Genomic DNA, 27,013 nt, shown 5'->3' on the forward strand with positions numbered 1-27,013 from the left:
AGGGCATGCAGTGTGTATCACTGTGTGTTTGGGATTTTGGAACTACACAATCTGCTCTCCACTTGTTCAATCTTCTCGGGGTAAGGTAAAATCATTGCTGTACTCCTAAACACATTTACGCTATAATAGCTGAACAGATGTTCTTAATGTTCAAAACGGCACGTAATGTACCTTTGCCTAATTCGCCTACAACAATTTCCAAGGTATGCAATTCCAAGTTATTCAATTCACAGAGTTACGATAAGCAGTGGGGGAGTCTACAACCAATCAAAAAGTACCCTCGGCAAAATACCCTGTGGGCATTAAATGATGATTTTTTTATCTCGTCGCTTAGCGCTAATGAAGTGGCTAATATGTTGGACAATCCTCCTGAGGCTAACAATGGGGCGTGGCCAAACAATCAAAACAACACAAATTATTCCTTATCAACTTGACATGATTTGGAAGTAAGCGCATTAGTAATAAAAGTCACAGAAGATCAAGCAACAAGTGCAGAAAAAGCACTCTTAGCATTGAACTATGTCCTGTCATCCTTCATTTCTCTGCACAAACAAATCAAAGTGGAGAAACAAAATAATTCCATAGAGTTGCCGGTAATCAACAAAAAATGAAAATTGCAATTTCTTTCCAAAATTCAAGTCTAACAGGGGGGCAAATCAGACCTATCCCAAGCAATAGAAATGCTACAAAACTCAGGGACCATTATAAATGACGACATGGAGGCTCATGTGGAGAAAGCCAATGGTTCCCAGAATTTAGGTTTAAGCGTTGACCCACTAACCTGGGTTCACCACTATGCAAAAGAGCCTCCAGAAAATGAAGAAACATTGAGCCACAGTTGTCCAAAAAAACAAAAAGCTCTAAGTCCATCACTAATCGAAGGTCGTCGAGAAAATTCCTCTGGGATCTAACCATAAAAGAAGCATTTACAAAAAAAAGTGCAAAAAAAATCAGATCCTGAGGGGGCAAAGCACCTACGGAGGGTTGTAGCAGACAGTTTTTCAGAATCAGAGGATTTGATGGAAATTGAAGTGCCGGCGCCAATTGAAACGAGTCCTAAAGAGGATAAGTCAGCTGAACAGGAAAAAGTTGCTCACTCTATAATAGGAATACAAACAATGGCCACAGCTATCGCTCTGCTGCCACAAAGAGATGAGATTTTCGAAGTAATTCTGCAAATGAAAGACCAGATTCAAGGATGCAAAATCTGGGAAATCAAGTAACAATTCATATTGTTGGAGGAAAAATCCCCCAACAGTCTAAGACAGAGTATTGCTGCGCAAAAAGAGGAAGAAAGCATCATGAGACGCAAAGGAACAGATCCTGCTACATCCAGCAATATGGTGGCAATGTCTATTTCCAGACGAGAGAATGAATATCTGTCGATACTGAGAAGGGTAGGAGTGGATGAATTACATTCGGACAGGCCTTTACGCTTATTGGCACATCAAAGGGTTGTGGTTAATAACTTGAGGGCGGAGGATAATCTTTAAGATAAGTTGTGAGCTGTGTCTAAACCACCTAACTCCACCATGTATAGAAGGTTATGGAGTCTTTTTTCAAGCAGCAACCAATGGCCTAGTAGGGAGACCTAAGGATGGCCTGATTTCCTTAATAAATCTGGGCAGTGAGATAAATGACGCACACGTGTTTGCTTCTATTATATGGCCTTTGGCGATTGTGTTCAGATGGCAGAATTGTGGGGAACGAGATTGGTTACTGCTTATAAACATCTATTGGCAAAAAAAGATTAGGCCATTGGACAAATTGTTAGTGAAATTGAGTGTCATTACTACTAAATGGAGACGAAATAGGAAAACGAGGCATATGATCATGGTGGGCGACTTGAATTGTACTTGTGGTTCAGTTAGAATGAGAAAAGAGATGTCTATGAATCTTAATGCAAAAACGAAATAGAAAAATTGAGAGAAATGGCTTAATTTTATGAATGCTCATGACTTGTTGAGTGACGAAGAGTAAAAATATACATGGTTCAGAGGAGTCGCAAAATCGACATTAGATTATATTTTCATGGACAAATGTTTGTTTGAGAAATGTGATCAACTATACGTGATGGATACATCATGGAGTGAACATTGTCTATTAAGCTGTGTCATGAAATGTTTGATTGTATCTGCTGAAGACAGATATGTAGAGAGGGTGGATGCCAACCCGGGGCGGAATAGAGTGAGATGGAACATGAAAGCAGTAAATGAGTTTTTATGCAAAAATGTATAATGTTATGGATAAATCAGACCTTCAACTTAAAATGTGATTGTTCTCGGTAGACGGCTTTAAAAAAACTATTAATACTAATTGTGAGTTATCTCGAGCTCTATTTTCAGTCTACTTTGGAAAATATAAATTAAACACCAATAGATATGATGAAGTGATTGCATACAAACTATTGGAAAAGAGAAGAGCAGAAAGGCTTATAAAGTCCTCTACCATTTTGAAATCAGAGAAAAAAAGAATGATCGCTAACATCACATTGAATTCTAAAAATTGTATTAGAGGGCAAAGAAGTAGGCTGCAGTGCCTAGATTCACAAATTATGTTAGAATGAGTTAGCTCCGATTGGCTGGCCTGGACCTTTTAATCCAATCCCAACAAACGTGAGGCAGAGCTGACCTGTCTCACTAAGGCCCAAAACAAAGGACCTGTCTGCTCCCTGTTCGCTATCTGGATGGGTCTGGAGGGCCCCCCACCCCTCACCTGATATTCTGGGAAGCAATCTGATCCTGAACTCTGTCGGTGTCCGCTGAACATTTTGTGACACTTCACTTCCTTGTGGGTCAATCGCAACATCACTTCCCACACCTCTGACTTTCCCTCCCTCACTCCGTCTGCATTGTGTTTTCATCTGCTTTTTTAAATTTAGCTGTGCCCATTGACCACTGTTTTTTCATCTGCCTTGCTATTTTGATTTTAGCTGTGCCCATGGACCACTGTGCTTTCATCTGCCTTGCTATTTTTTACTTTAGCTGTGCCCATTGACCACTGTGTTTTTATCTGCCTTGCTATTTTCGATTTTAGCTGTGCCCAGGGACCACTGTTTTCATCTTCCTTGCTGTTCCAGTCAAGTTCAGTCCCTTCTGCATGACCCCCCCTTGTGTTCTCCCCCAGTGTCTACACCCCCCGCCGCACTTCTCTCATTCCCCACCCACCTCCCTCTCTCTCTCCCTCTCCTCTTCACCTATGGTGCTCTCTGTTTCTCCTATCGTCTCCAACTGTTTCTCTATTGACTACCCCTCCCTTCTCACTCCCTTCTCACTAAGTCTGGTAGGAAGAAGTTCAAAAAGAATATCCTAGTCTCCAACCCATGCCTCCCTATCACTCTTCATATGGTCTCTGTGCTCTCTCCTTACTCCTCCTGTCCCATTAATAGTGGCCCTCCTCGCTTCCTTCCACTCCTGTAAGGTCATCATTAATGTCTACCTAAATGGCACTGTCTTGGTCCAAGGCACTCAGGCCAACCTCCTCCTCTTTGATAGATGCTTCCCACTCCTTATCAATTTCCTTTCCTCTCCCGCTATCCCTACTATCCCTTTTCCCCTTTCTTTGGCTTCCTTGTGTCCACCCTTTGCCACTACTCTGGCATCCTCTTCCTCCCCCTATGATATCTTTCCCTCTCATGCTGCCTCCTTTGCCCTCCCTCGCTCTCCTTCTACACCTGCGCAGGGAATACCTCCCATTTATACCCCTCCCCGGAAGTCTTTCAAGATGGCAACCTTCTCCACCTCACCACTCTTAACTCTCGCTCAGCCGTCAAACACTCCTATGACATATGCCGTCTCCTGGAAGAACTAGACCTTGATGTCCTCGGTCTCACCGAGAAATGGTCCACAGCCAGCTCTGTCACGAGCTCTGACACTCTCCTTCCCGATGGCTACAAGATCCTCTCTGCGCCCAGACCCAACGGGTTCAGTGGGGGTGTATCTTTGATCTTCCTGGAGTGGATTGCTGCCTCTATCATTCATATGCAGACCTACTCCTCCTTTGAATGCCTGGTCTGTAGGCTTTCTCTCTCTCCTGGAAACTCTCTCACTGTGGCTACTATCTAACAGCCACCTGGTCAGATCTCCCCCTTCCTCTCTGAATGGGTGGACCTCTCTTCCTCCCTGCTGGCGTCTACTACTCAACTTCTCCTCTTTGGAGACTTCAATATCCACCTGGATGCTCCCTGTCCCAACACTGGACTCTTTCGCGACCTCTGTGATTCTCTCTCTCTCCATTCTTCCCTCCGGCCTGACTCACTCTGCAGGGCACACTCTTAATGCTCTGATCTCCTCAAACTTCCCCCTCTCTAACCCTCTCACCACTGCAGTGAACACTTTCTTGTCTCTTCTCTCTCTCCACCCTTCAGGCCAAACCTAGCCCCACACTGCCACCCACCTTTTCAGTCATTCGACCCATGAAGCGTGTGTCAGTTGAGGCTTTCGCTGCATCATTCTCTCCCCCTCCTGCACCTCTAGCTGACTCACACCATGACACAGCCCATTCCATGCTCCATTCTGCTATCTCTGATACTTTTGATGTACTTGCCCCTGTCATGAGGATCCGCCCAAAATCAAGTGTAACTCCTGGCACGACTCAGATCTCATCACCCTTAAACGCAAGTGTAGGGCAGCTGAGAGGAAATGGTTGGTATCCTCTGACAAACTGGATTGCCGCCTGCTCCAAAGGCAATACTCACTCTCTGTCCTCAAGAAGAGAGCACATATCCAAGCCCATATTTCTGCGGCAGCTAACAATTCGGCTGAACTTTAAAATATGCAAGGAGCTGGCCAATACTGCCACTGTGTCTACCTCTCCTTTCCCTTCCCAGGCCCTTTGTTCGGCATTGGCTTCTCACTACATCTCTTAAACCCAGGACATCCTTTCCACCCTCTCAGCTTCCCCTGCTTCTCCCTCCAGTCTCTCCTCTTCCCCTGGCCCCCATGTGGCCACCCCCTCCCTTTTCTTCTTTCCCTCTCTTCTCCCCTGACAAGGTTTCTAGACAAGTCCGATCTATGATGAAAACCTCTTCAAAACAGGGTCTTCCCTGTTCTTCCAAACACCATCAAGGACCACATTGACACCCTCACCCCAGCCCTGGCTGACTTCTGCAACCACTCTTTCGCCTCTGGCACCTTCCCCTACCCCCTGAAGCACTCTCTTGTGCACCCTCTTCTAAAGAAACCCTCAGCCTGATCTCTATCACTCCTTTCCTGGGTAAACATCTGGAAAAGCTGGCCATCTTCTAGTTTAATCTTCACACTGAATCTGTTAGTTATGCCCAAGACCATCAGTCTGGCTTCAGAGCAGCCAGAAGCACGGAAACTGCTCTCCTGAACATCCATGAAGACCTGCTCTCTGACCTTGATTCTAATCTGTCCTCATCCTACTTGATCTCTCTTCTGCCTTTGACACCGTCAACCATGCCATCCCGCTTAACCCGCTCTGGGATAACCTGGGTGTCACTGATCAGGCTCTGGTTTGGCTGACGTCTTTCCTCTCTGACCGACCTTGCCAGATCAAACTTGGGTCCTTCCTCTCCTCTAGCTCTCTCTCCACCTGCAGTGTTCCCCAGGGGTCTAACCTTCTCCCTGGTTGTTCAACCAATACCTGGCATCTCTCACCCACCACATTGCCACTCTCTGCTCCAACTTACCGTGCTATGCAGATGACACCCAGCTAGCTTTCAGGCTCCCCTCTGCCGCCTCTTCTCCTTCTCTGATCCCTGATTGTCTGACTGCAATCCAGGAGTAGTGCACGGCCAATGATCTCTGCTTGAATGCAAGCAAGCATGACTTAGATCCTCCTCATCTGCACACCCACACCCCTCTTTCGCACCACTCTCTGGCCGGCCTCCCTTGGCCCTCCTCCTGCTCCCAACTGTGAGGCTAAACACCATGGGATTATCTTTGACTCCTCACTCTCCTTCACTCCCCATATTTCTGAAGTCTCTAAGAAGTCAAACTACCAACTGCACCTCCTCCGAGGTATTCTTCCTTTCCTCTCCTTCCCCAGAAGCTCACTGTATCTAGAGCACTGGTTCTCTCTAGGCTTGACTACTGTTACAGCCTCTTTTTAAATATGCCTGCCTCTACTCCCCTTCCCCTACAACTCATCCAGAACAAAACTGCGAGACTTGTCCTTGGCCTCAAGCCCAGGGATCGTATCTCTCCAGCACTAAAATCTCTCCATTGGCTCCCAGAGGCTGCAAGGATCAAGTTCAAGACCCTTTGCATTGTACACAGGGCCTTTTGGGGCCAAAATATCTCCAGCTTTCTCTTCTGAAGTATCTTCCTATTCAAGCACTTCACTCCTCCACCTCCAACTCCTTGAGGGTCAGTCGTTTTTCCAAGCAACTCTCTCCAAGATCTCTCTCTTAAGTGGTGCCTCCCTCTGGAACAGCCTCCCCGCCGCTCTAAAAACTGAGCAGAACCATCTCCGGTTCCGGATGCACCTCAAGACTTTCCTGTTTACTTCTGCCTTCTCTCTTCTGCTACCTTGTTGATCTCCTGGCTGATACTGCACTTGTTTACCTGGTTACCCTCTGAACCATGGGCCCAGGTTCCTGCCCTCCCAGTTGCACACCTGCACTGCCCCCTGGCAACCCTGCAGTTGGGGCTGTATCTGCAAACCTACAACCCCCCCCTACTTGCACTTATCTATTACTTGTTTTTCTCCACTTAACCCTGCACTGCCGTCTGCTGGGCACACTGCCTGTTTTCGATTTTTGATCCTATGTCCTGCACTTGCTCCTCATCCCTTTCCCCTGGCTCTTCTCCCCTTCCATCTCCCCTACACTTGTGCAATCTCAATGTCACTGGGCCTGGTAAGATCTTTGCCTTGTTCCCCCTTGTTCCCCTCCCTGTCTCGTAGCACCTTGAACCATAGCTCAGTGGCAACGTTCTCGCCTTGGAAGCAAGATGACACGAAGCAACACAGGTTTGATCCCCGAAAACAATTCCTGTAACAGCGCCTCGATGCCTGCGGGCTGTGTGAGCGCTTTAAAAATGCAAAATAATAATAATAATAACCACTTGTGTATAGGCGCACTATAAATAAAATATCAACTATCATAACAGGGTCATCAGCTAGCCGCTCCAAGTAAAGGCCACCTTTGTCCTTGCTGGTTGGCCTATGCAAGACTTCTTACTGAAAGACTGCACAAAAGTGGGATTGCAAAGGTTATTAGATGCATTCGGAAACTACATAGAAAACAATTATCTGAAGATAAATGTACTTAAGTCCAGGGTCCTGAGCTTTGCAAGTAGAGGAACATCTGTGAAAAATAGTTGGTATTTGCAAGGGGAAAAAATTGAGAAGATAAATTAAATGAAATATCTTGGATTCTATATAATGGATCAAGTTAATAGGGGTAAACTGAAAAAGTACTTTAGAACAAAGTCTAACTCACCTGTAATTCAGATGACATACATAAAAAACACATTTTGCTGTTTTTCAATTATTCCACTGGTTAAATTCGATGTAGGCACTGTAATCCCCAAACTGACATGTGGCATTGAAATATATCCAGAATGGGACATGGATTTTATGGCTTAGTTGGAGATTGGGATATGGCGAAGGGTTTTAGCAATCTCGAACAAAGTGCCCATAGTAGCAGTTTTATTTGATCTAGGCCTCTGTGGTATTGCTTCGTCTATGAAATGGAAATAATTGACTTTTACACTTAAATACTAAATGCCATTGTCAGAACTTTATGTTATGAGTTGGGCTAAGTACAAGACGTTCAATGAATGTAAAACAGCTGGAGAATTGATCCTATGTGAGTTGAGTTTAACCAGGATAGATTTAGTAAATAATCCAAATGTGGTAAAAAGGACATTAAGATTATCTGATTAGTGTTATTTGACAGAACAGTACCATCAAAAAAAGAGGTTTCATTTGTTTGTCACACGAGCACAAAAGAAAAGGGAAAATTGAACAACACTGGAAAGTTCTTTCATGCCCTAAAATGAGACATGAATGTTCGATGGAACCTGTATGACACTAAAGAAATACTTGTGAGACGGAATAAAATAGTTCAATCTGCATCCGATTGTTGCTTTTGTAAAGTCATTGGAATGACAGAGACTTTAGAGCACCTCATCATGATATGTCCTCTGCTCTCTGCTAAACCTGAAGTGTTATTTTCTAAATACAAGGAAAGGACGTGGTTTTTTGACAAGAGGACATTTTGAAAAAGTTGTCTGAGGGGTAATCCCAGCTCTCTGGCAATTGTGACTGAGATGTATGAATTCATTGGGCTTAAATTTGCGGAAATTAGAATGCAATATGATGGTAAAACCCATCTTTCCTTTTTTCTTCTTTTTTTTCTTCTATATGTTTGTATAGACACTGTAAGGGTTGTTGGGTAATTATCATAGAATGTTGATGAATTTATAGGATTTTATATGATATGTAGAATTTTAATGCAATTGGAAAGTATTTTTTTAATTTTTTATTTTATTCTTTTATACGGATTGTTTATGATAAAATTAAGGTTAAAATGTATTCTTTTTTTTAGCCACTAAACAAATATTTAAAAAATAAAATAATCCCAACTCTTTTCTAACTCACTATTTCCAAAATCCTGGAGTGTACAGTTTTCAACCAACCCACTGAGTTCCTTGACACACACAACCTCTGGGATCCTCTTCAATCTGGCTTTCGACCTCTGCACTCTACTGAGTCAGCTCTCCTCAATGTCAGCAGCAACTACATCTCTTTCATTCATCTATTCTTATTCTTCTCGACCTCTCTTTTGCATTCGATAACGTCAACCATTCCAGGCTTTTCTCAACACTATGGCCCTCATTACCAGTCTGCCGGTAACCCGTGGTCTTTGTTGAAAGAGTTGTGTGGTGGGTGACCAATGAGGACAAATGAGGTCTTGGTGAGGTTCAGTTTGAGCTAAGTGTTTCACATCCATGTTTGTACAGTAGAAAGGCATTCGCAGAGGCAAGCAATTTCCTGGGGGCCACTGGAGTGTTATCAGCCTACTGATAGATGGCTATGTTGGGGTGATTTAGGAGAGCTCACAATGGTTCCATGTATAGAGTGAAGACGATTGGGGAGAGAATGGAACCTTGGCGGACCCCACACATGAATGGGAGTTGGCTGGATCAGAAAGAGCACACCAGTATGACCTCGTGCCAAGTAAAGATGCAAACCATTTCGAATTATTCCACAGAAGCCCATACTGTCAACAAGGAGGGATAGGAGTATTTGGTGATTAAATTTAGCAAAGGCAGCTGCGAGGTCTAAGAAGAATACGAGACACGAGTCACCAGTTTCAGTGATTCTGAGTGCATCGTCCAACACTTGGATGCTTAGAGTCGCAGTGCTGTATTTGGGGCAGATGCAAGACTGAATCACAGAGGAGGTCAACCTGGTCAATTTTGGCAAGTAATTGGGTTGAAACTACTTCCTCCATAAATTTTGGATGAAAGGGAAGCTCGTGATTTGTTCTTAGTCCTCTGAGTAAAGCAGGGGTTTTTGAGGAGGGATCATATGAGACCTTTCTTCAACAAGTCTGGGAATGCACCTTCACTGAGGGAGAAATTCACAATACTGAGGAGTGCATTAAGTGCTGTGCCAGTGAGTTTTTGTAAGTAGTGGGTTTGAGTGGGGCAAATATGTCTGAGAAATCCTTAGGAGAGTGGAGGGTGAAGTTGGTCCAGGAGGGCAGTGCACAGGGTGCGGTGGATAGCAGGATTCTGTCTGGTTTTGAGACATTGATGTGACCTCTACTTTTATCAATTTTGTTAATGAAGAAAGTGCGTATTCCATCCCATTTCTCTTGTAAAGCTAGCACCTTGGTGAAAGGTGTGGCTTTGGAGTAGTGCTTGACTACTTCGAATAAGGCTTCGTGCTTGTTAGAGGTTGTCTCAATGATGGATGTGCAGGAAGCCAACTTAATTCTGGAGATCATGTGTCTGTGTTGGATAAGCAGAGATTTGAGGGATGAAGGATCCTTTGGGTTGCGGTCCTTGCACCATTGCTTTTCAAGGGATTTGATAGAGCATTTGTTTTCAACAAGTCTGGGTGTGTACCAAGGTGCTGACACTTTATGTCTCATTCCGAGTTTGGTGGTATCATGCCAGAAATTCTGGCCGGATGCCACCAAAACAGAATTAGCATTCCTCCCACCTGATATCCCGGTATTGTACAAGCAGCAGGAATGCATAGGAATCTATGGAGGGAATTGCTGCAATTAGCAGCACTGGTAGTACCAATGCAGGTAATTGCTGCATTTTTTTGCCAGTGAGGACCTAATCTGTCGGCAGGTCGGGCTGGGAGTTAGATCTGTGACCCCCATGAGCAATCTTGTTTTCCTCGGTCAGGGAAAACTGTAATGATCCCATTTGATTTTGGTGCGACTAGATATTAGAGGACCGTGGGCATTCACTTGTTCTTTGGCAAGGTTGCTAAATATATCCAGAAGTGCTGTGGCATTCCCTTTGGTGGGGAATGTTGTGAACATTGTATCTAGTGTGTCTAGCAGAACAATCTTAGACCCACTTGCACCAGCTCACCAACTGCAAAAGAAAGTAGACTGGAAGATCCCTTAAATAGGGACAAAAGAGCAGCAAAACAAGAGGGGCACCAAAAGATTAACAGTAATTGGCAGGTGAGTGAGATTTTAGTCACATGACCTCGATCCATTTACTCCAGCTCACCAGCTGCAAAAGAAAAGAGGCTTGAAGGCTGCTTAAATAGGTAAGAAATAAAAGGGCTGTGTTACAAAAAAGGCACCAAAAGATTAACAGTGATTGACGGGTGGGTGGGGTTTAGGTCACATGACCAAGGTCACCAACCAAGTATGACACCACTAGTAAGATCACTTATGGAATCTCAAGCGTCTTGCTCTCTTGCTAGACATATTATAAACATATCCTTGGTGTGCGCAGATTCTGCATAGGCACACACCCTGTCCGTATGTCACACATACTTAAAAGTAAAGAGGAAGATATTTCCCAGAATTAATAATAATTACATGCTCGACCATTTCATTTTATATACCTTATGAACAACAGCAGCTTATCCAGTAGAGTACCTTGTAGTGATAAGGTTTGGGCTCCAAAACATGTAATTGCATTTCATTTTGATTGAGCCGTACAAGTTAGCCAATATACGAATTATCTTTTGCTATAATTCGAATACAAACGTTGATTTGTTAAAGTAACAATTACTTTGTTGTGTTATGCTATGAAAATGGATTTGAAACACGGTACCCTCTAATGACACTACCCTTTTGTGGACTGTGGTGAAACTCACAGTTACCACTAATTTAGAACATATGCTTGGGTCTTCAACATTCTGTGTCAGACTATGAGGTACACTTTGTCAGGCCCGTCTGCTGCTGCATCCCCCTGTTATCTTATCCGCCAATCTCTTTCTATGACCCTATGGAATAGGCCTCATCACGAGTTGGGTGGTAACGCCGGCGGTATTACCACCGGCAGTATTAGCCCTACCACCAAACCCCTCCGACGCTATTAGCACCGGATCACGGGTTTGGCGGTGATGGAATTCCCCATTCCCCACTGAGCCCATTCGGGAATGCCCCATTCCCCATTGAGCTCAATGGGGAATTTTCGCGCTCTTACCCCCGGCAGATTTCCCGCCGGCGGTAATAGCGTGAATTTTCGGTGGATTTGCCCCCCAGCTCAGAGCTGGGGCGAAATCCGCCGAAGTCCTGATTTGGTGGACCCTTAAATCCGCCGGTAATAGCGCTACCGCCGGATTTAAGGGTTACCGCCAAAGTCGTGATCAGGCCCATTCTAATCTTGTTCGCTTCTTTTGCTTAAATCTACAGGTTATTTTATATCTTGTAATAACTTGGCGATCGGCTTCCAACACGACTTCAGTTGCTGCTCTCTCTACTCTCCATTATCCACAATCCTATGGTCGTGATGGTGGCACTGGTATTCTCTTAAATCTATCTAGAACGTGTCTGTCATCTGACTTGGACTAGCCAGCTGTCTCCTCAGTTGAAAATATTTACATATCTATCAAATATCCTTTATGCACTTCTTCTCATCTACTTACAGTGAACTTCCATGCCATCGTATTAGGAGAAATGAATCTCTATCTCTTCAGTTATATTAATTTATTTATTTATTTATTGTTTGCTTGTTAGACACTTGTACAGCAAGTAAAATACAGCTCCATTCCATTTCTTTCCATTTTTGACCAGTAATATTTTTGATCAAATCCCAGTTCTTACCTCTCACCATTCTCGATCATCTCTGGCTCTCATATTTTCTTTGGATGCCTAATTTTCTTCTATTTCTGCATCTCCCTTACCCTCCTTTGATCATTTCCTAATCTCTTTCTCGTTGACTCTTCCTACTTTCCCTTCCTCTCAGCGTGACCTCCAATCTTTTGTCTCTTCTATTTTTGTTTCTGCTCTTAATTATTTTCTCCCCTTGCTTACTAATTTCTAATCTTTCCATGATAATATTGCATCAGCATCTTTGACCACCATGCTTCGTTCTTCTCGTGATCATCTTTTCCTTTTCTCCTTACATTAAACCAGTGTTTCTCTGACTCACTCCATCCTGTTAGTCTCTTCGTTGTGTGCTCTGTACAGCAAAAAATTGATGGCAAAAATCCTTTACCTGCTCACCGAGCTTCCTTTCCCTCCATTCTCCTTACGACTCAAGTTTTGCCATTAAAAAACAATATTATTACCATCTCCTTACTTCTCTTTCTTCTCACTCATGTCAATTTTTTTACAAATGTAATCACCTTCTTCCTCTCCCTCGGTTGTCCTTTCTCTCTCTGCTGACGACTCTGTTTCTCATTTCACCAGGCTACTCTACATTCCACCTGCGCTCCTGGTAACCCAACTAATGCAATTCTCTATGCTTCCTTCTCTGCCCCTACTTCCATGTCCTCTTTCTCTTTGGTCACTGATTTTGACACAGCAGCGTTGTTAGCTCATGCATAACACGCTGCCTTATCTTCAGACACTCTGCGTTCTGTCCTAATTCCTCAAGCCCTCCCTTTTATAATCCATAATTTTTTAACTTTTACTTAATAATTTATCTACTGCTATCTCTCCGTCCTGTTTTCAACATGAAACCATCATGCTCTTTCTGGAAAAAAACTCACTAGATCCTTTCTTCCCTCGTTCTTCCACCAGGTTTCTCTTCTTACATACATTTCAAAGGTTCTTGAAAGAGTAGTTTTTTCCAAAGTTTTCTCCTATTTGAATCCTCATTCAAGTCCCCTACCTCTCCAGTCGGGTTTTCGCACTTTTCATGAAACCAAAATAGTTTCATTCAATGTCATGACTCCCTTCTCTGCTCGTTATACTGAACACTCCTCTCTACTAGATTTGTCTGTGGCTTTTGACACAATAACTCTCTTCTTTCTTCTACGCTTTCCTCTCTGGACATTTCAGGGACTGTTCACAAACAATTTCCCTCTTATCTCTCGGAGCGCTCTTTTTCCGTTTCATGGGCTGGTCACTCTTCTTCTGCACTTCCTCTACAGCATGCACTTTCACAGGGATCTGTTCTTGGCCCTCTTCTTTTCTCACTCTTTCGTATTCCCCTTTCATCTACTATTTCTTCTTTTCACCTCTCTTTTCACTTCTACGTGGATGATTAACAAATCTTTATGATCTCTCCATTCTCCTCTCTCTGCATGTCAGCAGATTTTACCCACTTAAATTCTTCTAAAGCTCAAATGATTTTCTTTTCTTCTTCTCAGATTAGTTGAACTAGAAGGATGGGAATGACCCAGTCAACTGCACTGCTGATGGGAATTGAACAAAAGGAACGGGAATAGCACTGGAGACAAAAAAGGGGTGTGGGTGTTTCCCTAGCACACCTGTTAACAGCAACAACGCAGTACAAGCACAATATCTCACAAAGGGCCTCTGTCAGATGCGGGTTGCCCATGTAGTGTAGTGGACGAGTTCTTCCTCCTGACGTACCCTTCTGGTCCTATAATCAGACAACCAGAGTAGTAAATCAGAGTAAAGAAAGGATACCAGATGAGACCCAGGTGTTGCAATAGAAGACAGATGCTGCAGAAGCAGATGCCGCAGAAGCAGGTGCCAATGAGGTAAGATGAGATGCGGAGGACAGGACACGCAGTGAACCTACAAACAAGGTGCGAGGTTAATCACAATGCGTATTTGCAGGGCAACCACTCTTTCAGACAACAAACCCAAAATACCAAAGGACTATGCAGTTCTCAATTGCAGTTAGACTATGCGGGTACAACGTTGTCTTTGCTTATGCTGATTACTAACAATCAATATCAGCCCCCTCCCCTTCCAATGGTTCACAACCCGCCACAAGAATTCCCTTACGGGCTTACCGTATGACTGTTCTATTTAAAGTCACTTGTGGATTCCAGGCAGAGTAGCGAGGAAACGAAGGTTCAAAATCCAAATAGAACCACACCCTATCCCGACGGCACGAGGATGCCTGAGTACACTGTGGCAGTCTCTAGTCTGTGTACTGAGTAAACAAAGTCAAAGTTCCAAAATCCCACAATCCAAGGTATCAAAGCAGCTCCGGTTACCAATCCTTACATTCCAGGTTGGTAGCAGCAGAGTCAGAAGAAAACACAGCTCGGGAGCAGCCGTGAACGTAGATAGCAGCACAAGAACAAGGGCGAGGACAGAGCAGGTCCGTTAGCAGTCCAGGGTCAAAAACACGAGTCAGGCAGTGAAAGTAGCAGAAGACGATCCAAAACGTAATCCAGGTAGCGGTCTGGGTCAAAGGCACGAATCAATCCAAGAGACAAGGGGGAGGGCAGAAAAGGAGGAATAAGGGGCACAGAGGGTCCAAGGACAAGGAAAGTTTCAAGGGCAAGGATACGGGAAAACAAGAAGCAATAGAAGCAATTCTCCGTAGCGCCACCAATTTCACATCAGAAGCACCGGCAATCAGGTGGGAGGTGCTTAAATACAAAATCACGTGACAACGCTATGCGTTGCTCAACGTCAACGGTACGTGGAGGAGGAAAGGACAGGACGCCAGCGTTGCCATGCCAACTTCCAGGCACCCGGCTGCATTGTCCTTAAAGGGCTATACATAAACCTGTCTGGTGATGATCGTACGCCCGGATATGACAGCCTCACTCAAAAATAAGAAAATTGAACAAACTGGAATTTAAAAAAGGCTCAGATATATTGCGTATTTATCACAAGGGTAAGGAGTAAATACAATGCATAAATGCAATTGGCAACATGGATTTGTGAAAAAATGACAGCGATTGCTCCAGGCTTGATTGATCCAGGTGCCAATGAGTTGTATTTTACAAACATACAATCTTATTTTGCCTGAGCAAAAAAGTGTGAACCTTATTGGATTTGTAAGACATGTGTCTAGTTATTATGAAGGCAACATGTATAAAGCCTTATTATCATCATAAAGCATGTGTGCCCAGCCGACACGTGTTTCGAGCAGACACTCTTCCTCAGGGCTGTATCTGTCATGGACATTGTTGCAAATACAAATATAACATTGCATGGTTGTAGCAACAAATAATAACAAAAACGTTTGTGGTAACAAACATTTAACAACACGAGACACAGAAAGAGAGAGAAATAAGCACAATAATCAGTTACATTGTTCTGCATATACATGTGATGAAAATGATATCATGCGAAGGTTATGGACTTGTTGGATCGATTTGTTGTCTGTATTAAGAAACCATGATTTGCTAACTGTTCATTCAGAAATCAATGCGTTAGTATTGTTACCGTAGGCGTGGGGATTTCACCATGCAGTTAGGCGGATAATAGTGAATTAAAAGAAGCTTGATAAATGTGAGTCGAGTACCGAACTCAACTAAAATGTGTGTGAACACCATTGTTAGTGTTGAGATATTGTGGTAACCACGTCATCTTTTTTTGTGTGGGTTACATTTAGTGTCTATTCACTTGGTTGGCGGCTAAGTGAAGCCATCCCATACCTGAAATTATGGCTGTTTCTTGTGAACCTGTATGATAAAAGTACACAATTGAAGCATGATTGTTCATCAGGGAAATCAAGGTTTTTACCCAGACTGGAAGGGTACCCCCCCAGAGCATGCCTGTAAGGCTGACGTGAGAGATTACTCACTTGTTTAATGGCTGTCGGGTGATCAAATGTGTGCAAGGATGTTGCCAGTATAGCGTGATGGCGAGTTCCAGCTTGATAACTCGGTAAACCTGCCAATAAGGCAGAGTGTACTCATAAGTGCAAGTGCATCATTGTGCGATACCGGTGCTTGCCTTAGAAACCGGTTATAGATGATCTGGATTCCTTACCATAAGAACCCTGTGGAGTACGACCTGTACGTTTGCTCCACTCCTAATTGTTGAGCATGTTCCGACTAAGGTATGGCGTTCTTTCATCACTGACTCCTTTTACGCCGTCTCATTTTATGTTCCCCCTCATCGTGAGCAAGTTTCCGCTATAAGATGGCCGCTGCACTTGCCGACCCGCTACCCCAGGATACATTCTTCCACAAACCCGACCCCATTTGACCAGTTCCTGACCTGCATTATCTGGCCTCTGCTGAGAGACGAAGATGCCAGGGAGAACCAGCGGTGCACCACAAGACTATGCAGCAGTGTCGCCGGATTCCTAAAGCGAGATGGTACTGGAGAATGGAGAAGGTGCTGAACTGGAGCCACCAACCAGGCCAGCGCAAGCCCAGCGGTTGGCAGGATACAGCATACACGGGAGCGGCAGCACCGGCAGTGAGCCCGTCTCTTCCGCTTTGAAATCCGTACTGTGACGTGCTGAAAGCCTTGCAAGCAGGTCTCAGTGCACTCTCATTAGCATGACAGAGTGCACATGTTCCAAGACCACCATGCACTGCCATTTGTGGATTAACAATTGAAATGGTGTGATTGCCCACGGGTTTAGGCAATTGCTGCAGACCTGTGTGTAAGACCGCCGGCTCAGTTTCGATCCGTAAGTGCACCGTATGTTACGGACGCCAAAGATGGATTACCTTGCTGCCCTGACCTGATTACTGGTCATTTGGGCGAAAAGACACAAAATGTAAATGTGTCATGAGCGCCAGAATTGGATTACACTGCTTCCCTGTCCTGATTACTGACAATTTCAAGGAAAAGACGCAAATAGCAAAGTAAGTGGAAATAAATGTTATTTTGATTTTTGGAGGCGGTGGAGGTTGCTAGTGGGTAGTATTGCAGATGTGTATGACAAGAACTGATTAAATTATCTGATTTTTTACGGCAGCTGTGGTTTAGTTGTGCAGTGTGTTTAGCTGGAAGGTTGTTAGTGGTTTGTTTTCATCTTATTTATCAGAAAACATACAGGCGCACTCAGATTAAAACAACATTAGGAGGTGTATTTGGATTAAAAGGTATCATCCTTTTATTAACATATAGCATTCTAATATCCTGAACAGTGAAAACGTGTAATTTCTCATTTATTTATGATGGTATTTTGGCAAATTCTATAAAAAGCAAACCTTGTTTTATTTAAAAACACTGCAATTTCTGTTTCAAACATCTTATTTTTATTCCAAACTATTTGGAGGTGTTGGTTAGGTTGTGGGGAGGGCGAGGTGGGAGGGTACTAAGGTGGCCAAGGGGGGGGGGCCCCATCATCATAAGATTCAACATGCACATTTAAAAAAAGAAAAACTGTTTAATAAGCCCAAAACTATAAATTGAACCAGACATCAAATATACAGGTTCATTGCAACACAATTTAAATAGTCCAATGGACATAAATTACTATAGTTTGATACAGCTGCTTTCAACCTCTCTGCTGCATCCCGGTACTTCGAATTGCCTTTGCCAATGTCTGTCCCTAAGAGAATGTGTGCAAATCTTACTTCCTGTAGTCCCTGCTCTTTTATTAGTTCCTCTAGGAAATGCCACAGGCTAGGGTGAGCTTGCAAAAAAGATTTTAAAAGGGAGTTATGCCATCCCTCTACACTGTTGTTGTTCTTTGGCATGTTGCAGAGTGCCACATTGTAAGAGTTCCAAAAATATCTTGAAACTAGTGGTCCCCTCCCTTGTTCCAGGCTGGTAAGCCTGCCAGTAGGGGTCCTCAAAATAGTTTAAGAATTCTGTTAAATCTGTTTCATTTTGAATAATGAAATCCGTGTTCATTAATGTGTTGTAAATCACTACATTCTCAGACAGAACAAAGGCTAAGGCGTGCAATTTTTTGATTTCATGTGCTAGACTAGCATCTTCTGCATATCTTCCTTGCAGTCCATGTAGTTGCAATTTTTGCCATAGATTCTGTGCAAAGTGAAAATAACACCCTCCAGTCTCAGTGCCTTTGAATGTTGTCTCAAACGCTTGCTTACCGGCCATTTCAAAATCAAGCATGCACTTTTTAGGTTCTGTACCACCATTCAACCCTTTTACCTTACCAAAAAACTCTTTCTATGATTTTTTTGTTTTTTTTGGGCAGGAGTGAATATGCCAAAGGGATGAACCGATTTTGTAAAATACCATGAATTGTGTAAAGTTGAAAAAATGGTCTTGGGCAGCATTTGAAAGTTCCATCTTTTTGCCAATGTGCAATGTTTTTTAAGTGAATAACAGTCTCTATTGTAACAAAAAGTTAAATTCTGTGATGTAAATTTACATTGTCGTACTGTATAAATAAATCACATTCAGCAGTGCACTTTAATTCTGGCGGGATTACTATTTCAGCAACATTTTTAGTAGAATGTCCCTTCTTTGCTCTTGCCTTTTGAATTCTTCTTTTCAGTAATCTAAGTCCAGGCATCCGACTGGACACATGTTCTGGCAAGTTTCCCAAATGTTCTGTATGGGAGGAAAGGTTGTTTAGACCCCACCATTCCCGTCCCCGCATGCACACTATGCTCTTTCCATGGCTGGCCAAAGGTGCCGGACAGCCTTGGGACGACACATACAGGTGCAACATCTACAAGAGGGCTGATTACTGACTCCATTTTGTACGAACACTGACTCCATTTTGTATCAGCTCTAGTAGGCCTCACAGAAATGCCAGCCTGCAAGCCGGAACCTCTCCCTTGGGTCCGCGCACAAGTTAGCCAACTACTCGCCCCTCCACCTCCCCTCTGGTATCTCTGCAACTGTCCTGTTCTCACGCAGAGCTGGGCACGGAAGGCTACAAACAAAACACTGTATCTTTCACCTTCCTCCTTACATCACTGCCCTGCGAATGACCAGGCCGAGGCCTCGTCTTGGAACAAACCCATCCATCTCCACAAACCTGCTCTGCACTCACAGACCCCACTCGGATAATATATTATCCACACAACCTCTAACCTCACCTCTTATTTGATGTAACAGATGCCTGCCCCACTACTTTGTGCCACTCGGATTCACCTATCACTAATCCCGCATTTGACCATATATCCTTTTTTGTACTAAAACATAGTAAAGCAGCCTTCATGAAATCTAAGTGAACACTTGATAAATATGTTCAATTGACCGATTGTAGTAGATAAGATATTTGGGCCCCACGGTTCAGGTCAATTGTTGCTAACATAATATATGTAGGTGTACAATGTTAGAAGAACCATGTGACATAATGTAAATTACGTGGTTCTAAGAGAGTTAACAACCAAGAATGTGTCTTGCTGTAAATCGGACACTGTCACGGTCATGTAATGTATATAAAAGTACGACTCCAGCTTGACCAAACCCCCTGCATATCCTATGTAGAAACAATTCATATGAAACCCACTCAACACCCATTTTGTGTATTTCCAATTCCATTGTTTTGACCAGGCCATATTCTAGCAACCGCCAGGCCTCCCCTCCCTGCAGTAGAGCCGCACAATACAAGCACTGATGGCCGCCACCTTTTTCCCCTCCCGCGCCTGTGCTACCTAAGCTCATGTCCCACAGATGTTTCAGTGTTACAAATGTATACTTTTATCTTTCCACTGAATCCGTGTTCCCATGCCCCCTGAAAGAATCGACCCCCACACCTTTGACCTGGTCAATGATTTACAGTGAACTAATAAAAGTGTACATATGAAATATATGGTTTTCTCCCTAAATGCCAAGATGTAGCTGGTAATTGTTTATTGCATACTTTGAAGTAGTGTGTAGATTCTAGAGTTAGCACCAGCCACCTCACCCAGAACCAACATGACCTTCACCTCACACCGACCAGCCCCGCTGATGCACGTGATGTCCGCCTTCCCGCCAAGCCACCATCCAATCGCATGAAGACGGCCCCTAAGGAACCATACTGGACCTGCTGCCCCACCAATCGAAATGTAACTTTTGTACTATATGTATTTCGGCATCAATGACGCTGTAATCCTTTAAAATGTACTGACAGTGTATTGTTTGGCAGAGCGCTCTCAGAGTGTGCAGAGTCCTCCGCATGTCCTATTTGATTTAGATAAACTTTATCTCTTAACTTCACCCGCACTTGGTCTTGGTCTCATTGCCTCCTGGGGTGTGTCCATTATTGACTCTCATTGGGGAGTTTGTATTGCATTTTGGGGACTTCTCACTTTCAGATCCCTCAAAACTCCACTTGTAGTAGAATTGCTAGTTGCTGCCCCCTCCTTTATAGCTGCTAACCTTCGTCCAATTTCAATTTTTTACACATCTGGAGCATGATTATGATCAGTTGCCCTCACAATTAATCCATCTGCCTCAGTAGCTCTTCCTTTGCATCCGTTCTTCAAATATTCACTACATTTCCAAAATGTTTTGCCACCCTTTGTTTTCTCTTTTACAAAATGTATTCCCACTTGAAAACATGGTGCTTTTTAAAAACCGCACTAACTGGACAATTCAAATTCAACCCTAAAAAACAGACCTCTGTATATTCTATTTTCAAATTATACTCACTTATCTAGAAACAATGTTTGCCAGTTTAAGAGCCCAGCTTTGCTTTCAACCTCTGTTGCATGTAAACTCTGAGGCGAATAAATAGCAACATTCCAAACTGTCATTTCCCTTGCTGTCTTCAAACTTCATTCAACCCCATTTCCATGATAACAAATGGATCACTGCACTTCAAGAGAACATGTCTGTTTACATTGTGAATTCCACTGCGGCCCTTCAGTGACTTTCACTTTCAGAGTGCTGGACGCTGACTTTCATATTCTGAAATAGAACTGCATAGCAGTAATGCCTTTTGAATTAGCCACCACAAAGTAATATATTTCGATGAAACGGGCTTCGGTAAAATAACATAGAACCCGGACTAAAGCACAGAACGTTGTGGTACAGTATAAACTCTGCTTGTGACAAACTTAAAAGCAAAAGGGATGGTGTCTGGATTAGTGCACCGTTGGTGTGTTACTATCAGTAGCACTTGTCATAACAAATTGTAAAAATGCAATTGTTTACCTGATTCGTGAAGTTACGAGGACAACAATCAATTACTCTGTCTGTTCCCCCCTTAGTTTATTTCTTCAGAAGCCCTTCTCCACTAGCTATGTAGAACTCAATACACAACTTGAACACTTCTCACTTTTTTCCTTCCCATATTTCTCATGGTCCCTTCATGCCATTTTCCTCTATTTAATACCTGTAAGGCTGAATCACTTCTGCCAAGTATTTTGTTTCCAGCATGACTCTCTCTCGTCTCGACTATTGTTCTTCCCTTTTCCTTGGCCTCCCAGTTTATCACCTTGGCACGTTCTGTTCTATTTACAACTCTTTCAACCACCTAATCTGTCATCTCTCTCTTCACAATTCCATATCCTCTACTCTTTGTTCTCTTCACTGGTTGTCCTGTGAATCTCGTCTACAATTGTACTTACCATGCATTGTTTTTAAATGCTTACATGGTCTGCACCTTCTAATCTTACCTCTCTTATGGCTTGGTATCAGCTTTCACGCTCTCTCTGTTCACAGTCACAACTTCAACTGTTCCATGCCCTCAATGCGCACAATCATGTTTTTGTTTTTTATCTCTTTTGTTTTGGGCTCCTAAACACTGGAACTTTCTTATATTCTCAATTAGGGTTCTAGCACCTTTCCCTATTTTTGTTCCCTCTGAAAAAGTCACCTTCTTTCCATTTCTTAATTTTGATCAACATTATGTTTTGTCAGTTATGTTGAATTATATCATTTTTATAAAAATGTGCAGCACCTTGGCAAAAGTGGTATATTTTGTAAGGGTGCAGAAGGATGAGACTGACACACAGGTGGCAATGTGATTGCTATAGACTTTTATTAGCCAAGAAAATAAAGAGAAAACCTACTTTCCCTATCTCTAAGAGAGGTTTCCCTGCCTCAACTTAAATACTAAGGGTGTGGTCAGAACATCCGAGTAAAACAATAGTCCACTGTAGTGTGTCAAAAGGCCTACTTCTGTCCCTTACACTCACAACTAAACTAAACATAAAGTAGCATTTCTTGGTGTAGAAGAATGATTCTTTTCTTCTGAACTGGGGATAAAAGTTAACTTCCCAGTGTTGGTTTCTTCTTGGGGAAATGGTTCCCTTCCTCAGGTCAAATTTGTCCTCCAACACAAAGGACAGAGTTCCAACACTCTTCTTTGTCAGACACACTGCTTATCATTTAACACTTTCTATCAGAAAGTCTGTTCAGCTCTGTTTACCAGAAGAATGACTCCATTCTCCTAGTTTCTGGATTTTACGGTTCAACACAACCAGGGGAAATGACTTACTTCCCTTGGTCTTGGTTACCAGGAGAATGCCTCCTTTCTCCTGTTATCTTGATTTCAGGGGTTAACAACACCAGGGAGAATGACTCCCTTCCCCTGGCTTTTCTTGTACCTTAGTTTTGGCAGACCAGGTTTACTCTCCTGCCAGGTACTGCCACGAAGAAGATGACTTTGGATGCATCTTTTTTTGTGGGTACACGTTCCAGACCCTATTTTCTCCATGGATCACTTCACGCAGACCTGATTCACTCTCCTGACTCTTACTACCCCAAAGAAAAGGATTTCTCTGGCTCTTCTTTAGTGGGAGAGGGTCCCAGACCCATGGGTGTGATGTTTTCCCAGGGCTTCCCTACTCACTCTTGCTCGGTGTGTTTGGAGTCCATCACAATTCCCTCATGCCCTCACCAACCATTGCAGCAACCCTGGTACCTTTTAGGTTCTTGCTGGCTTTCTGCGATAAGTCTGGGCTTCTTTGGGCTTCCGTCTTCGCGCAGTTTCTCTTGTTCTCTGGTGGACTGCGGCAACTCTGCACCATTTAGTTTCTCTCCACGCGTGCGTCTGCACTTGCATGCACTGTCCAGTCTCCTCACATGCTTGGACCTTTGCCTTGCCAGTTTTTCATGTGGTCCTTCCTCGTTGGACCGAATAGGAATGTCACTGTTCCCTTGTTCGCGTCCTGCTCGGCCATCTATGCACTGTTCCCCACCTGAATGCTTTCTCTCTCGACATATTTGTCAGTCATTCTTTCCTTTTTATTATGAGTGGGTAAAAACAACTAGAATGTTTATCCCAGTCCTCACCATGGCTCTTCATTGTTCCATACCTCCTGCTCGTCCCAGTACTTGTCAGGGGAGTCATCCTCTGGTAGTCCCTACTCTTCCTCATTTTTTGAAGAAGCATGAATCACTCCACATGATGCAAATGATTTTATAGAGCTAATCCAATGTTGTCATTTGAAAAGAGAACATTGTGATATACTAACACAACGGAAGTGTTCGTTTTTCCAATACATTGCAGTGAACATTTAAATTTTTTTTTTAATTTTTCCTTCGAATTTTTGAACAGTGATGTTTGTTAGCCAATGTTCAAACTTGTTATGTTTTGGCTCCCATCCACTTTTTCCGTTCTGTCTTTCAAATATAACTTTTAAAAAGCATAACAAACTCCAGACTGCCATATCATGGCAAAACTCACCTTGAAACACAAGGTCACCCGAAATATTGCACTATCATCCTTAAATAAATATTGACTATGTACCCCACTCCCTTTACCTTAGAATTGTTGGACCTCACACACTTTTGTCTTCCATGTTTTCAAATTTACAATCAACGTATATAAAGGTTTTCCATTAAATGGTAAACATGTGAATGTCGCACTTTCCATTGCAGCAAACATTGAAGTATTTTCTAAAAAACGTTTGCTTTTCTTTCTACAGGAAGTGACAATACACAGCACAACTCAGTATATATATTCAGTAAAATAACTTTGCTAAAGGCACGTTATTGTTAAGTTACTCTACTACAAACCTATGAAATTCAGTAAAAAAACTTTGCTAAAGGGACGTTATGGTTCCAAGTAAAACTGAAAGACCCCTGAAATTCTCCAGTTATGGTAAGCTAAGCAACCATAACTCATGACACCACGGTGCACTGCTAAGACTAACACCCAGGACATCAAAGATGACATCATACATGTCATTGATGACATCACTGATGACATCACATGTGCATTTACTTTTCATGAAAAGTCTGTACAAGGGATTCTTATAATGTTGACAAAAAAACTGTCAAGGATCATTGGGATAAATATCATGAGCTAATTAGTGCAATAAGCAATGCATTGATATAAATAACATTCTATTATGAAGTTCTATCCAGTATACTAAGCTACTGATGTAGAAACATAGGCATTGTGTGCAGCATACATAATGGAGGTGCAATATTCATAATCTTTCCATGTTGAATAGTGAAATGATAACTGCTTTCTTATTAGAGTTTTGCGTACTGTGAAACATTTAATAAGTAGCTAATAAAACCCACTTACTACATTATTGCATTATTACAGACAAAACACAAAGAGACAACAACAGATACAAATATGAGTATATACAGGGAAAGTGAAGTAAGCAAAAAAGCAACAGTAGTAGCAGAAAGTGTTCATAACCTAACTGATTATCTGTATGCAGAGAAATGATTGCTCTGTTTCAAAGCTGCTACTTACCCTATGTATATGTATCACATAATGTGACTGGACCCTAAGGAAAGTAGTGTGAGTACAATGTATACAAATATGAGCATATACAGTGAAATTACAGTAATAAAAAAACAACAGAACTATCAGTAAGTGCTGATAACCCTACTGATTATCTTCATGCACAGAAAGGATTGCTGTCTCTAAGCCTGTGTCTTCCCCTATGTATATGTTTCATATGATGTGACTGGACCCTAAGGGAATTACTATAAGAACATACTTGAAGGATAAGTCTACAAATATAGTACCTTTTCAATTTTGAGTTCCTGACTGATACTGAAGAAAACCATGTGGCCTAGATATGTCAGTAAAGGAAAAAAGGGGGAGCCAGACATGTGATGCCATCAGTGATGTCATCAATTACATTTGTGATATCATCTTTGATGTCCTGGGTGTTAGTCTTACCAGTGCATGGTGGTTGCGCGAGTTATGGTTGCTTAGCTTACCATAACTGGTGAATTTCAGGGGGTTTTTGGTTTTACTTGGAACCATAATGTCCCTTTAACAAAGTTTTTTTACTGAATTTCAAAAGTTTTTAGTAGAGCAACTTAACCATAACGTCCCTTTAACAAAGGTTTTTTTACTGAATTTCATAGGTTTTTAGTAACACAACTTAACCATAATGTCCCTTTAACAAAGTGTTTTTACTAGATTTCATAGGTTTTCATTAGTGCAACTTAACCATAATGTCCGTTTAAATGGATGAAGGCCAAAGCGGAAACCCGGGGTGCTAAAAAAAAGATTTTTCTTCCCACACCGGGACGCCGGTGTAGGAAGGAAAATCCTTTACCAAAATGGCCACCATGGAAAGGGAAGGCAGGGTTCCATACAGGGCCCCTCTTCGCTTTCCATGGCAGCCTACAGAAGGCAAAAAGAGAACTCTATGACCATATTACCACGAGCACATTTGTCTTCCTTTTGAAATCTATACCAATTTTGAATAACTTTACCACAAAGCCAGTCCCAGAAGGACATGGCCACTTTAACACCATGTTTTGTCCCTCATGGTCATGGCCAGTAGCCAAATTGTCCAGATCATTACCTTATTATATGACCCGGACAATGTGGCCACTGCCCATGGCCACAAGCTACACCTCAGTCACCAAAGGTATATCACTATTTTTTGTACCTACATTATGACACTGGTCAAAAAATAAAACACGGGCATATTTGCAAAACCATGCTTTCAGGTCCTTCTCAATGCTCCTTACACAAGTTTGCTGGAAATCCACCCATGTTTTATTTTTTCAAAAGTGTCAAATATATGCACAAACAATCGTCATATAACCTAGCCCCCACTTGACAAAATCCATTCAGATTTTACAAAAACATTTATATCTAGAGCTATAATCTTTTTGCAAACCTTTGTGTAGATTTGTCAAATGGCACCACATTAATAAGCCTTTACAATATTTTTGGACCCCTTTCTAATTTTGCCCCTCTTCGCAAAATCCCACCAAACTTCCAAAATCATTTATATCTATAGGGATTATCAGTTTCCCAAATTAAATGTAGATTCGTCAAATGGCACATCATTTATAAGCTTTTACATAATTTTGGGACCCCCCCCTCTAGTTTTGCCCCTCTTGACAGAATCCCACCAAACTTTGCCAAACTTTGCCAAGAGCAGGTGAAGTAGTTGCGCACATCCAACACGTGTGCACAGACTTCTCTGCTGCGTGAAATCTCCTATGCGTGTGCGCTTTGCAACGTGAACTCTTCTATGCATGAGTGGGGTCTACACCACTACGTGCTTCCTTCAACACATGTGCGTGGTCTTCACAGCTACGTGTTTTCCACAACACGTGTGCGTGGTCTTCGCAGCTATGTGTTATCTACAGCACGTGCACGCGGTCTTCAAAGCTACGTGTTTTCTACAGCACATGTGCGCGGTCTTTGCAGCTAAGTGTGTTCTACAGTGCGTGTGCGCAGTTTTAACTGCTATGTGTTTTCCGTTAATGCATGTACGTGGTCCTCATTTCTGTGTGTTTTTCTTCAACGCGTGTGCGTGTTCGGATGAGGCGCGTGTGAGCTTGGATTAATCTGTTAAGAGCGCGCGTACGAGTTTGAAAAAGATATACTGATACGTGCTTCATTCAATGCGTGTGCGCGATCTTCTCACCTATGTGTTATCTACAGCGCATGTGCGTGGTCTTCACATCTATGCG

This window comes from Ambystoma mexicanum, chromosome 6p (assembly GCF_040938575.1).
Source record: "Ambystoma mexicanum isolate Mex_15411 chromosome 6p, UKY_AmexF1_1, whole genome shotgun sequence".
Lineage (NCBI taxonomy): Eukaryota > Metazoa > Chordata > Amphibia > Caudata > Ambystomatidae > Ambystoma > Ambystoma mexicanum.